This window comes from Macrobrachium rosenbergii, chromosome 27 (assembly GCF_040412425.1).
Source record: "Macrobrachium rosenbergii isolate ZJJX-2024 chromosome 27, ASM4041242v1, whole genome shotgun sequence".
NCBI lineage: Eukaryota > Metazoa > Arthropoda > Malacostraca > Decapoda > Palaemonidae > Macrobrachium > Macrobrachium rosenbergii.
In genome coordinates this window covers 21,797,009-21,810,351 of record NC_089767.1, presented here as the reverse complement: position 1 = coordinate 21,810,351, position 13,343 = coordinate 21,797,009, and the positions used below count along the sequence as shown (strand labels likewise).

The following is a 13,343-nucleotide window of genomic DNA, read 5'->3' as shown; positions in this document are numbered from 1 at the left end:
TGTGTATATATATATACTGTATATATATAATATATATATGTATGTATGCATGTATGTATGTGTATATATATATATGACTTTACTATTTGTTTTGCGCAAATATTCATATATGCATATTTCATGATAAGCACATGATATCCTAAACCAAAAAAGAAACAAAGTACAAGAAAATCAAAAAGAAAAAAATCTTGGCGCCACAAATAGGAGACGTAAAACCCACATCTAATTTTTATATCACTCCGTCATGTTACATATTAATATTTCCTAGTATTCGCAGTGCAAACCTTCATTCCCTATGCAATAAGAGGTAACAATAAGAGATTACGGAGAATAATCATAACTATAAATCTCGTCAGCCAGAGGGACCACAAAGGAAGACGATCGTTGGCCCCTTACATGCATTGCCACTTACCTCTTTCGAGGGTGAGCCAATATATCAAGTCATCCATTTCCCGGAGCAAACACCGAGTTAAAATGGCGCTACTTCCCTTGCCTTGTAAAATCTATTATTGAAGGAAGCGAATGACGTATTTACATATCTCTGACAACTTGTTTGCTCTGCGCACTTCCCTCACATCAATAACAATTTTTATCCTGATGTAATTTTACACCCGTCTTGGTGGCAGTCACCAGAATTTTTTTGTGTGTCCGTGGACACTGTAGCAGCCGATGGGCGAATTCTTATGCTACCAGAGACGTGTCAATATTGTGCTTTTATCACTCAAGAAACCGAAGTTGAGCAAATATTGAAGTATTTACAAAAGAAACCAAAACTCTGTATTCACTAGGGCTTGATTTAAGGAAGCTCATCCACATCTTGTACTCACAAGAGCTGGACGAAAGTGGTCGGTCTGTTGAATGAGCCATAAAATTTCTTACTTACTATTCAGTCATAAGTAAAGCGTAAGTTTGTGGTTACACAAAATCCACTTTTTCATTTAAAACGACGTACTAACGTGCCTGCGCCTTCAAGCTATAAGGCTTTATTTTTCAGCAGTAATACCGTATCAAAACCAGTTGGTACTTAATATTCCAATAATAATATCACAGTTCTTACAGGAATACCTTTCTGCATATTCGATATTCTTCAACATTATACTTACATTTCTTCCACTTTTTCTGTAATGGAAACAATTGCTCTTTACAATCCCAGGTCGCCACGAGTATTTCCACTTGCTTCCTATGTGAATTCTCAACACAACAAAGCATGGGCGTTAGCCATACTTCAGTGGCATCCAGTTGGTTCCTTTAAATATTCTGGCCACCGTTATGAAGAAATTTGAAGCCTTTAAGAAATCGACTATTTACTGGGCCAGGTAACGAATTGCCCGCCCATCTTCACTAAGTTCAGAAAGAAGAGACATTATGGGAAAAGTGTTGCGACAAGGGTAAACACAAACATAACCGAAAGAATCTTTAGTAATTTTTTCGTCAAAATTAAAAATATGGAAAGGCGTGGAAACATGAAAGTAATTTAAGGAAGACACAAATCCATTACCTGTGAAGATGATGAAAGCCTTGTAAAGAAGATACTCTGAGCTCTTCAAAACAGCATCCGATGAAACTACCTTTTAGGTAGTTAACCAGTATATTATAAAAGTGCAAGACATCCCAGCTTTTGCAAATACTCAATTCATCACTTTAAAATCAAACCCTTCTTGATCTGACTTGTCGAACTTACAGCTAGCTATATTTGTTTGCTCGTTTCTCTTCCCTACATTCATCTAAACATCGCTCACTTTCACCGTTATCTAATTACGAAGTTTCGATTTTGTCTGATTCCTAAAATGCGAAGTTTATCATTTTTTTCTGGAGAATGAGTGTGTCATCCTCTCCGGACCTTATGAAAAGAACTTTGTGACGTTTATTATTGTTCTACTTGCAATCCATTACCCTCGTTAAACCATCCTGAGTAAGATTGTGGCAGCATCTTTTATCGCTTCAGTTTTCACAAAAGATTTTAATACATACAACTTTTAACAATTAACGTTGTTATTCCTGTGGACTTCATTAGGAAATGGACTCTCACACCAACAAGATCACAGGATGACAACATACAGTCTAATATAGATGAATAAATTAATAAGTAAATAGATAGCCGGGTGGTTAAAGTATTCCTTAAATTCATACCTTCCTGAATATAAGCTACCTTCATTATCTCTGTCATTGTTTTTTATTTATTTTTCAGTGTTTGTTACATTTTGTAGCTCATTATTGTTCGAAGTATTTTATCATCATTTTATCATTGTTGTTATTATCTTGATTTTTATTATTATTACTATTATTATAAGAAGAAATTTATAGTAATAGTAATAATAATAATAATAATTATTATTATTATTATTATTATTATTATTATTATTATTATTATTATTATTATTGTTGTTTTCTCAGCTTATGCTATTCTTTTAAATGCATATTGAGTATATCCTATAACTTTTCTCCCAGATTCGGCAGGATAAAAAAAAAATTTCTACCACCGATAACCGCTGCATTACAATTTACAAGTGATGGTAATTGCATTGGCTACTCCGTTTTCATCTGCGATTACAGAAGATAAAACAAAACCACGTCGGAAAATTTTATAACGACAATTTTCTTGTGTTTATCGTATATTTCTAGCCTTAATTTGGGAGACAAAATCTCTACCTTCGTCGCTGTGAGTGAAAAATGCAGAGCAAAACACCTGAGAAACTCGGGTGGTAATTCTTGCCGCCCGAAAGTTCACTGCCATCACCTGTCCAATTACACGGAGTATTACCGGGACTAATTCCTACTCGAAACTCAGTCGCGATAAGCAACACTCCCTTACTTTGTCTCACCCGCGTCAATCACCCGGTGGGCCATCTCCCGATCTCTACGGTAAATAACTTAGTTTTCTCCGTTTTTGTTGGAGAAATTCAGATAAGAAGCGAGGGGAAGAGAAGAATCATTATTACGGGGGTCCGAATACTAAATCACTGATGAGTCGTATTGTAATAGTAGCTTACCCTGTGATGTTGCCGGTATTTTCTAAAACTTTGTCCCATCAGAGCATAGGCCATCTCCTAGATACACCCAAAACATTTAAGTATATGTAGCTGTAAATCATTCGATTCGAAAATAACGATGAGATTTTTCCATTTTAGGTTTTCTAGCGTGAATTATTTGCATCGTCATTACTGTCCTAATCATAGAAGCCCCTGCTGCTGTCTTAACCGGTATTAGCATTCTTGTTACTTTTTTATTTGTCGAAAGCTGCAATTCTGTAGCCGAAAACCTGACAAATTGGAATGAGCTGCAAACATATTTAAGCACTCAAAGTAAATGAAATACAAATCACAGTTGATGATAGTTAGTATTCTATATGTCGAAGATGCGATAAGCCAACAAATATACCGATGACTATCTTGCTATATATCTGACAGACAAAGAATGCTGAATGTATACTGTTTATCATTCGCATTTACACAAAATAAGAGCCACGTGTTTATGGAGATCCATATAATTTTCAAAGGACAGAACACTGTTGTCAAAATATTTTTGTATTTAAGTTCCTATGCACAGTGTTCCATGACGACAATCAGATATGCAATAGGGAGTAATGTTTAGTACATAAACATTATATAAATACTTTTAATCTAGATACTAGCTTAAATACACCCGGTACGATTACGGGGATAACTCTTAAAAACTAGTGATGCCTTTTTATATCAGACTATTTGTAGTCAAAACAACACTGATAATGGATAAGAATTCGTGCTTGTTCAGTTGATTTTATTGATGCCTTTAGCTTGGTTTTGTATAAGGCTTTTTTATATGAACTTCAAAACTTAGGTAATATGGGCTCTGTAGTTTATCTCATTAACAGTTTTTTAATATATATATGTATATGTGTGTGCTTTTCTGACTCACATCAGGATCGAACCCAGGTCTTTCAGTTGAAAGGCAAGGGCCCACTAGGCCATACAAGTCATAAAAGAAATTGGAACCTGAGGGCAACTGTACCCAAGGAATTACCTGAGCAAGCTAACTGCTTGCATACCAGCATGTTTTCCCCAACTTCCCGACTCAGCTGGTAAGCAAGCAGTTAGCTTGCCCAGGTAATTCCTTTGGTGCAGTTGCCCTCAGGTTCCAACTTCTTTTATGACTTATATGGCCTAGTGGGAAGCGCCCTTGCCTTTCAACTGAAAGACTTGGGTTCGATCCTGATGTGAGTCAGAAATTTACTTCTGCTCCACACATGATTGTGTTGATTATTTCTATATATGTGTGCGTGTGTGGACACATTACCCTTTAATATTCTCTTCTGAAGTTAGTTGGTTTTGTAAGTTTAGCAGTTTTAATTTGATTTTGCATGAGCTTTCCCTACCGCTCTCTGAGCAAAACACATCTTATAAATTTTCCACTTTTTCATATCCTTCTTATGTGAAGCCTAGATAAATCCAGTACAGACTAATTGCATTCAGGAGAGAGAGAGAGAGAGAGAGAGAGAGAGAGAGAGAGAGAGAGAGAGAGAGAGAGAGAGAGCAGCAGCAGCAATAGTACAAAAGGCATCATCTTCATTCTGGCTAATGAAAGAGTGGAATTATAACCAACTACCAAATAAAAATTAATGTGAAAAATAAGGGAAAATAAGACATCCGAACTTTTTTATTTGTATTTAAAATCTTCGATGTGCAATGTAAACATTTACTTTGTTTCATTTGAGCTCTCAGTTCCTGTTACAAGCCTGCTGAGATTTTATTGTTAAGATTTTATCATTAACGTCTTCGAAGCGTGAATACATTATGCTAACAACTTGAGACCGGTTATGCTGACCGGGAGAGCATAAACTACGCGTTTCGTATAGGATATATTTATTTCCCAACAACAACAAAAACAGCAGCTCACTATCGTAAAATGTTTGTCGGTGCATATATCAAAGTGTATTTACATGGATAACACAAAACACTTTCATTTCCACGGTCTACTTCGAATCACATGACTCTACAGTGTTATCATAATGACGTAAGATATCAAGGTTAATGAACCTGTTACTATATACATTTCCGTAGAACACTGCAGTGCGTTCCCATGTCCTGTGTTGCAACCATCATCTTTGCAGCAAGACACACAATCGTACGTGGGAGCAGCATAATCGCAGTTCATCCCCAAATATACTTCTTCTTCCCAGGACAGATTACAAGGACCTCGAGCACACGTCTTTTCCACCCAACGCTCGCCAGCTGGAGAAGAAAATTACTCGTTGTTAATTTAAATATCTGAAAATGTTTTACTGCGTTGTAGCATCAAATGCCATGTCCTGAAATGGTACCTTTTAAATGGTGTCTGCAAATCATTTTAAAACTTTGACCTCCATTTTCCTTGGAAACCTTTCTGTTTATCATGCTAATCAATATAACAAACCTAAATAGTTTATGATATACAAACATATGTTATAAACTTACAACTGGTTTTTCTAACCCTTGTTTGACAGCGGTCAAAGTCCTCTCCGTCAGGGCAGGGCTTCAAGTACTCCTCAGTGCAGGCTGTGGCATGGGTAACATTGCACTGATAACAGTGAAGTTTAGTAGCAATGGCCATGTCTGAAAGAAATAAACCTCTATTCAAATTTTCCCTTTTATACATTATTTGATACATAAACAAACTTGGTTTTCAACTGACTATCACACCAAAGTATTTCTTCATGTGTCAAAATCCCATCTGACCAATAAAATTTTCTTTTCTGAAATGTCAATATTTCGTTTATTTTTCATCTGATTTTGTCTTTATTTATGGCATTACGCAACCAACACCACAAGAAGATTTGGTACCACATGAAACATCTTGAGGGATGCCCACAATTCTGTTACATCAGTATATAAAGCCCTTGAAGTAGGCAGTCCCTTTGTCATACATAGGAATGTTCGTTTCGCAAGTTCAACTTGGCTGTCACCATTTCATCTGCTTCTCCTACAACTTTAAGATACTGTGCTTTTATCAACAGCTACATCATGACAGAAATCATTGGCATTATTAACCTCGACAGGTTGAGAGCCATTACTTTCAAGGATTTCATGACTGCAAATCGCTTCCTTTGACGTTCCCATGCTAACGCCTGGAAAGCACCAAATGGAAGAAGCCAGATAGCCGAGGAACATGTTTTTCTTGATTAAAACAACTGATTCTTTCTTTCAGGTACACTTAAAAAAAACTTTCTCACAAGATGGTCCATTTAAACGTTATCATTCCTCCTAATTAACAAATACTATTATGTTGTTGCTTGCACACTATTTCTCATGAATTTATGTCCTTATCAGACACACAAAGAATCTTGTCTTAGGAAGTTGGAATTAAGCAATACATTCCTATTAAAATATGTGCGACAATACATTCGTATTAAAATATGTGCGAAGTCACGTGGAACAAAAATCGGGGTTTTTCACCCACAAGTTTCAGGTCAAGAATTAACTCAGGATTCAGTTTCATGGAGAGTATTTTCAAATTCACATTTAGAATAGAATATAGGATTTAGGCCAAAGGCCAAGTACTGGGACCTATGAGGTCATTCTGCACTGAAACGGAAATTGGCAGTAAAAGGTTTGAAAGGTGTAGCAGGAGGAAAACCTAGCAGTTGCACTATGAATCAAAGTAAAATGGAAGAAAGGGAATATGAACGGAGGTACAGTAACAGGAATGACAGGGGTTGCAGCTAGGGGCCCAAGGAACGAGGCGAAGAACCTTTAGTGATGCCTACAGTGCACCGCATGAGGTGCACTGAAGGCATTTCCGCCGTACGGAGTAAATTCACATTTAGAAAAACGTTGGGTTCCATGCAGACTTTACAGAACTAACCTCCACCTGGACGCTAAGGTTTTACAAATTTCCACTGAGGACCCAGTGTCCCAAAATATATCTGAATATGACTAGCTGTACAAATAAAGGTACTTAGCACTAGATCGAAGCAATCAGGAATAAACATACTATCAATAAATTCCAAGTAGACAACGCAACGATTGTGCAGTAATAGCCAGTTTTCCAGTCATACGGATAATTGGAGACCCGAAATACTGCCTTACACCTAATTTGAAGGAAAAGTTCATCTTATTAAAAAGTTTATAAGAGATATACGTTTCCTATGCCGCCAGGAAAATAAATACTAGATATTCTCAATTTCAAAGGTTACCAACATGAATAACTCCTAAATGAACGTCAAATTCGGTGAGACCAATTCTCTCAAAGCGTGAATAACAGAAATTTAAAAATGCCTCGTCCTTTCCCTTATCCATACAAAATTATCTAACTTGTGGTCATTTCAGTATAAATATATACAAATATTTATTGTTAAATTATATATATATATATATATATATATATATATATATATATATATATATATATAGAATTTGTACGAATGCATATGGGAAAAATGCCTTTTATAAGACTGTATAATTATGTTCAATATATTTGTAATACTATGTATAAAAGCACATCTTTATTCCATGCGTTCTATATGCTGTAATTTATCCTCGAGAAATTCGTTACTGCTGTGTGTATGAATCAAACGCTTAAAATGACCTAATCTGATAGCGTTTGCCATGCAAATACAAGTACACGTACTACCTTACCCGGTCCCCAACCCCAGCCCCCTTCGCCACTCTCTGAAATGAATGACAGAATGAGTTAATAAACCAGAGACAAGCACACAAATCCACGGAGGATGATCTCCAAGACGCACCTACCTATGCAAGCCATTAAAACCGTCAATCCCTGCCAAATTAAAGCCAGCTTCATATTTTACTTCCAGACGTAAGATACGTTTCCTTTTTATACATAACAATGTCGGGGATGACATTCACAGCGTAACACTATTAAAGCCGTCACACAGAATCATTCAGAAGGGGAACCCGACGTTACCCCGACAAGAAAATGAAACTGAATTCGTCCTCAGAAGCAAATGCGTCACACGCTGTATCGAAAGAGGAAACTGAAGGAGATGTGCTGTACGGTCTGAGGACGTTCGTGTGTGTATTGCTTCAGGTGAGACAGAGAGCGAAAGGCCTGTTCAATAAACTGCCCAACCACACAATTCAGGGGACTCTCTTTCGTGTTCTGCGTACTTGGAGGGATTTTAAGATATTAGAAAATAAACGGTTTTTTCCTTGTTTCTTAAGATCTCCTATGGCGTTTGTTTCCTTTCTTTTGTTTTCAGTCTGGCCTTTAGCCACTCTCCTTTCAAACGCGCGGAAGTCGGCAACGCTTGCGCGCCTCTCTCTCTCTCTCTAGAGAGAGAGAGAAAAGAGCTGTAGCCAAACGCTTTGGAAAAGATTACTTTAAAAGCGTAACGGCCCGAAGGGCATGTGCCGCTAAGATGCTTTATCATGTTTTCATTGACAATTTCGTTTTACTTCTTATGTGCGAAATGATATAACCTATACGACATTCATCTTTGACTTTTTCTACAGGAATTGAAGCGGACTTCATTTCACAGAGACCTCTCAGTACAGCAGCTTTAAATTATGTCATTAGTGGGTTTGCAATGGAGATAATTCATTATTTTGTCCGTATAATGAATTGATTTTTGCATGCGGTGCTTGTCGATAATAATGAATTATAGTAAAATACAATATTGCTCAAAGTAAAATACAATACTATTCAGTGCTGTAAACTTTTGTTTAGAAATTGGTACAGTATTATATGTTACGAACCCCGTAGGGGTAGCGGGGCCGGGTAGTGCCGTTAGTGCGCCTCATGCGCGTGCATTGAAGGCATTACTTAAGATTCTTTGCAGCTTCCCTTTGGCCCATAGCTGCAACCCCTTTCATTGCCTCTACTGTGCCTCCGTTCATATTCTCTTTCATCAATCACACTTTCACCATATCCTAACAAAATTGGTTCATAGTGCAACTGCGAGGTTTTCTTCCTGTTGCACCTTTCAAACCTTTCTACTGTCAATTTCCGGTTCAGGTCTGAATGACATCACAGGTCCCAGTACTTGGCCTTTGCTTAAATTCTGTATTCAGCTCTGTTCTGTACGTTACGACAACAGCCCCGTTTTCTGAGGACGGCTGCTGCTTTGGTAGTAAACAAACGTTCTGTTTGCTCTAAGGAGCTAATGGATCAGGGTACGGTCGTGAACCACTGGGTGGTAGATGAGCCTCTGCATGACGCATGGTGTGAGTTTATCAAACACAGGTGGCACAGGGCTTGCATTTTCATATCGTGTATCTATAAGCAAAGAAGCACAAAATGTAAACAGAAAATACATCTGTGGCTTCTCGGATGTAGTGCAGAAGAGAGGAATGCATAATGGCTAACTTGTTTAGCGAGAGGAAGCCGGATTTTTTGCCACTAAGGAAACATAGGTTAAAGAACAATGTGTTCAATGTTAGTAGGAGGAGCTGGGCAATTTTCAGCGTCCAAGAAGGTGACTGTACCTCCAGAGTTGTCTGGAAGCTCTACAGAGGCGGCGACGCTGTGGCGGAAGGAAAATTGTGTCAGAGTGGAACGACCTCTTAGTAATGTGATTATTATCAGGCAAAGTTTAGTGTCATCGTGGCAGGTGCTGACTGCCTCAATGTTTGCCTGGCATTTGATGTCGGTATTCTACTTATTTTCTAGTGATTCTTTCAATGTTCGTCTCATCCTACAGAATCGTTCTGACCTAGGACAGGGCGGCAGTCCTCCTCCCTTAGTAAATCTGTCAGTCCAAAAGACAACACTGACAATGTCAGGGTTGCAGCCAACTTCATTGGCGGTAATGACACGCTTCTTGCATTATGTCAAAACTGGAGCACAACAAAGCCTCAGGCTCGAGACTTTTTCTATGATGAGCAGGCTTTGGATAAGGCGTGACAGTTGAGTGCAGATTCTACATCATTTTATTCTAGTTATTTATTTACTTATTTTTAGACCGTGTTGGGCTACGCTTTACACCTAGAACAAAACGGGAAAGTATTGGATGCAGGCCCTAAACCTTTATATGGCGTAACACGACATATAACAGCAAACGGGCTTCACACACATGGGTTTTGAACTTAATACGACGTGTTGATATTGATTTTTCACGCTTTTTAATACTTGTCGGGTGTGGGTGGTAATTATTATTTTGGAAGTATCTAGTAACTCTTCCCAGTGTAACAGCAGACATTCACCGCAACTACCAGTGTCTACTTTATCTCCATTGTGTGAAGATATAACCGGTGCGTGTGCTCCCAGTGCGTTTTCCTTATCGTGTAATGGCAATCATGAGAACAATATTGATAAGGGGATACAGTGATAGTGAAGGATATTAAAATGACAGTGATAAAAACAAGGATTATGTGCATGAGGAGGAAAGTGAAGAACATGAAGCAGCAATCGGTTTGCCAACAACCTTGCGGGAACCTCTACGCCACATACCCTAGTGCCGCTCGTATATCATCATCGCTCTTTGTCGATAACTGTTATACTTTCCGTAAGCTTTTTCAGCTGCAGTTTTCAAGGAAGACAAGAGGCTGCGGTACAGTGAAAAGAAGGGCGAAATTCTTTCCCAAAACTCCTACCATAATAGCCATAGGGGGCGTCACACCGTCAGTAAGGAAGCAAATTACATCCATGCTGTTGCCTGGAAAAATATACTGAACGTTACCGCTCTTTGTCATTCTTATCCCTTTCATGGTCGACAGCCAAGTGTAAGTGTCATGGTAACACTATCTGTCAGAGTGGACTATAGGAAATTTAAAAGCTAAAGCTACAAAGACATAAACAGCCGCCTCTGGGAACATCACGGGGAATAACCTGGATTTAAATACCCAATGCAGGACTGTTAACTGTGGTAAGTATGGTTTTTAAATGTTTTCAGCTTTCGGGGTAACAAAGCCAAAAATAAATTAACTTTGCTAACCAGGAGTTATATTTAACCATAATAATTAATCTTGAGAATTATTCAAGGGACTGGCCCCACACGAAAAAGACACGTAGGTCTAGTAATATACTGTAGGTATCTAAAAATGTGAGAAAATCGAGAAGTTGAAGAGTTGGACATTATTACGTATTTATCTGGTATAAGTACCGGGTAGATTATATATTTATATTTCAGCCCAATAGCCAATAAAAGCTAAACAATGTATTAAGATGGTGTGGATAGGTCTATCCCAGCTTTGTAAAAGTGAATCGGAATTTGACTTGCATGTGCCGAAATAGACTTAAAACTCTCTTGATAGCATAGTGGAAGTGGTAACATCAGTCATACTAGATTTATACGCATATATATATATATATATATATATATATATATATATATATATATATATATATGGTATTATTTCACTTATGGACATTAATTGCTTTCAACATAAAATATAGGTTTTTCTGTTGTATTATGATGTGATTTACATGATTTTGAGGTTTATTTCCATCGCAAATGAATACTTATCCTTCCCCGGCAAATGATATACTGTATACAAAATTAATAAAATTACGACTTGTCAGAATACTGCACCACCTCTAGCTAATGCACCTGTAATATATATATATATATATATATATATATATATATATATATATATATAAAACTATATATATATATATATATATTGGTTCTAGGACTATTGCAATCCGGACAATTGCCAGTGCCAGTGTCATGCGGACAACTTCCAGGCGGAGGATTTCCATGCTTAATTCATTTGTTTCTTATGAAAGATTATTCCTAATAAGCACTCCTTTACAATTACTGGTTTGGATATCTGTAGTTTAAATAAGTGGTCCAAAGCAAAATCCTTGTTTAGAAATCTTAGTTGAGTTAGAATAAGTGTTATTATACAAAATTGCTTGTTTATTAGTCAATATTCTGTTAAGTGTTTTTAAGCAAAATGCTTGTTCGTGAGCCTAGGCAATACTTTAGTCCTTCATGGCTTCCATGTATTGTATTTCACACTTCCAGACTGGTAGTGAACATTTTTACTTATTTTCTACAGCCCTTAGCTATGGCTTCTACCATTAAAAGTGAGCGTGGCAAAGATATTTTAGTGGATGGTCTGCAGTACATGTACCATCAAAATGGATACAATAGTGACAATTCTGTAATTTACTGGGAGTGTGCAAAGAGGAAACAAAAATCATAAAGCACGATTGCACACAAAATCAAAAGCCGAAAACTACGAGTTGATAAAAACTATCAACGAACATAATCGTGAAGCATCTAAATGTACAGTTGATGCCAAGCGTGCTGTTGTAAAGCTAAAAGATGTTTCCTCAAATAATTCATCTACAAGATCGTTAGTTGCAAGCTGTTTGTCGCCGTTGGACAGTTGCAGCGAGCTGAGGTACAAGACGTCCAGCATCTAAGCAGAAATATTTGTCGATGGAGGCAGCAAACTTTCAGTGCTCCTGTAATCACTATGGAAAGGGCAGGGTTCTGTATTCCAACAAATTTTCAACTTCTTTCATCTGGGGAAGAGTTTGTGCAGTATGATTCAGAAGCTGAAGACCATAATCGCATTCTGATATTTTCCACGTATATTTGCCCTTCTTCGTAACAAAACAGTGGAAACTTATAAAGTGTTTTACAAAAAAATCCAAGACTTCCTGCAACAAAATCCAACAACTATATTGAGTGACTTTGAAAAATTATCATTTAACACAATTAAATGTACTTTTCCTGACACTGATGTGAGTGGATGCTTCTTCACTTCTGCCAAGCGAATTACAGGAAAATTGTTGATTTGGGGTTTAAGGTTCGATACCACAATGATAACGAATTTTATCTTAAGATACGTTGTTTCTCTGCACTTGCTTTTTTACCAGTTGATGATGTGCCTACAGGTGTTGAACTTTCAGAGGATGACGATAGGCCTATCCCTGAAGAATTTCTCTCGTATTTTGAGGTAAATTGCATCGGAGTCATAAGAGGAAGAGGTGGAAATCGCAGAAGAGCTACTCCATTATTTCCATTTTCCATTTGGAATATGGACCTAAGAGCTCGTCTATGCCTTGAACAAACAACAGTCTCGAAGGATTTCACAGTGCGCTATCAAATAATGTTGAACACCCTCACCCTAACATTTGGAAACTCATAGATCGTCTTATGGAGGAGGAAGTTTTATCCCAAATAAAAGTGCTTCACATGGAAAGAGGAGATGAGAGATCTGCTACCACAAATTATAAAAACATAAACAATCGTTTAGAGAAGATAGTCAGCAGCTATAATCCTGGCGATAAAATTACCTTTCTACGTTCCATTGCTTATAACTTACACACATATATTTGTTTGTATTATATTATATACTGATATATATATATATATATATATATATATATATATATATATATATATATATATATATATATATATATATATATATATATATAGGCTATGACATATAGAGATATATACAGTAGAT

At 37.1% G+C, this 13,343-nt stretch overlaps 2 long non-coding RNA genes across 2 annotated transcripts in view; one reads left to right on the top strand and one right to left on the bottom strand.

The window, feature by feature from the left end:
* Positions 1–5,068: 5,068 nt before the first annotated feature.
* On the bottom strand, positions 5,069–7,843 carry LOC136853475 (uncharacterized). The gene is made up of 3 exons (XR_010857473.1): positions 7,704–7,843; positions 5,446–5,567; positions 5,069–5,207 (listed from the first exon to the last, which is right to left on the bottom strand). It is a non-coding gene; the product is annotated as an uncharacterized lncRNA (long non-coding RNA).
* A 2,282-nt stretch (positions 7,844–10,125) lies between these two features.
* The window catches only part of LOC136853476 (uncharacterized), a 159,093-nt gene continuing 155,875 nt past the window's right edge, over positions 10,126–13,343 (top strand). Inside the window, exon 1 of the long non-coding RNA XR_010857474.1 lies at positions 10,126–10,777. This is a non-coding gene — a long non-coding RNA (uncharacterized lncRNA). The remainder of the gene's footprint in view (positions 10,778–13,343) is intronic.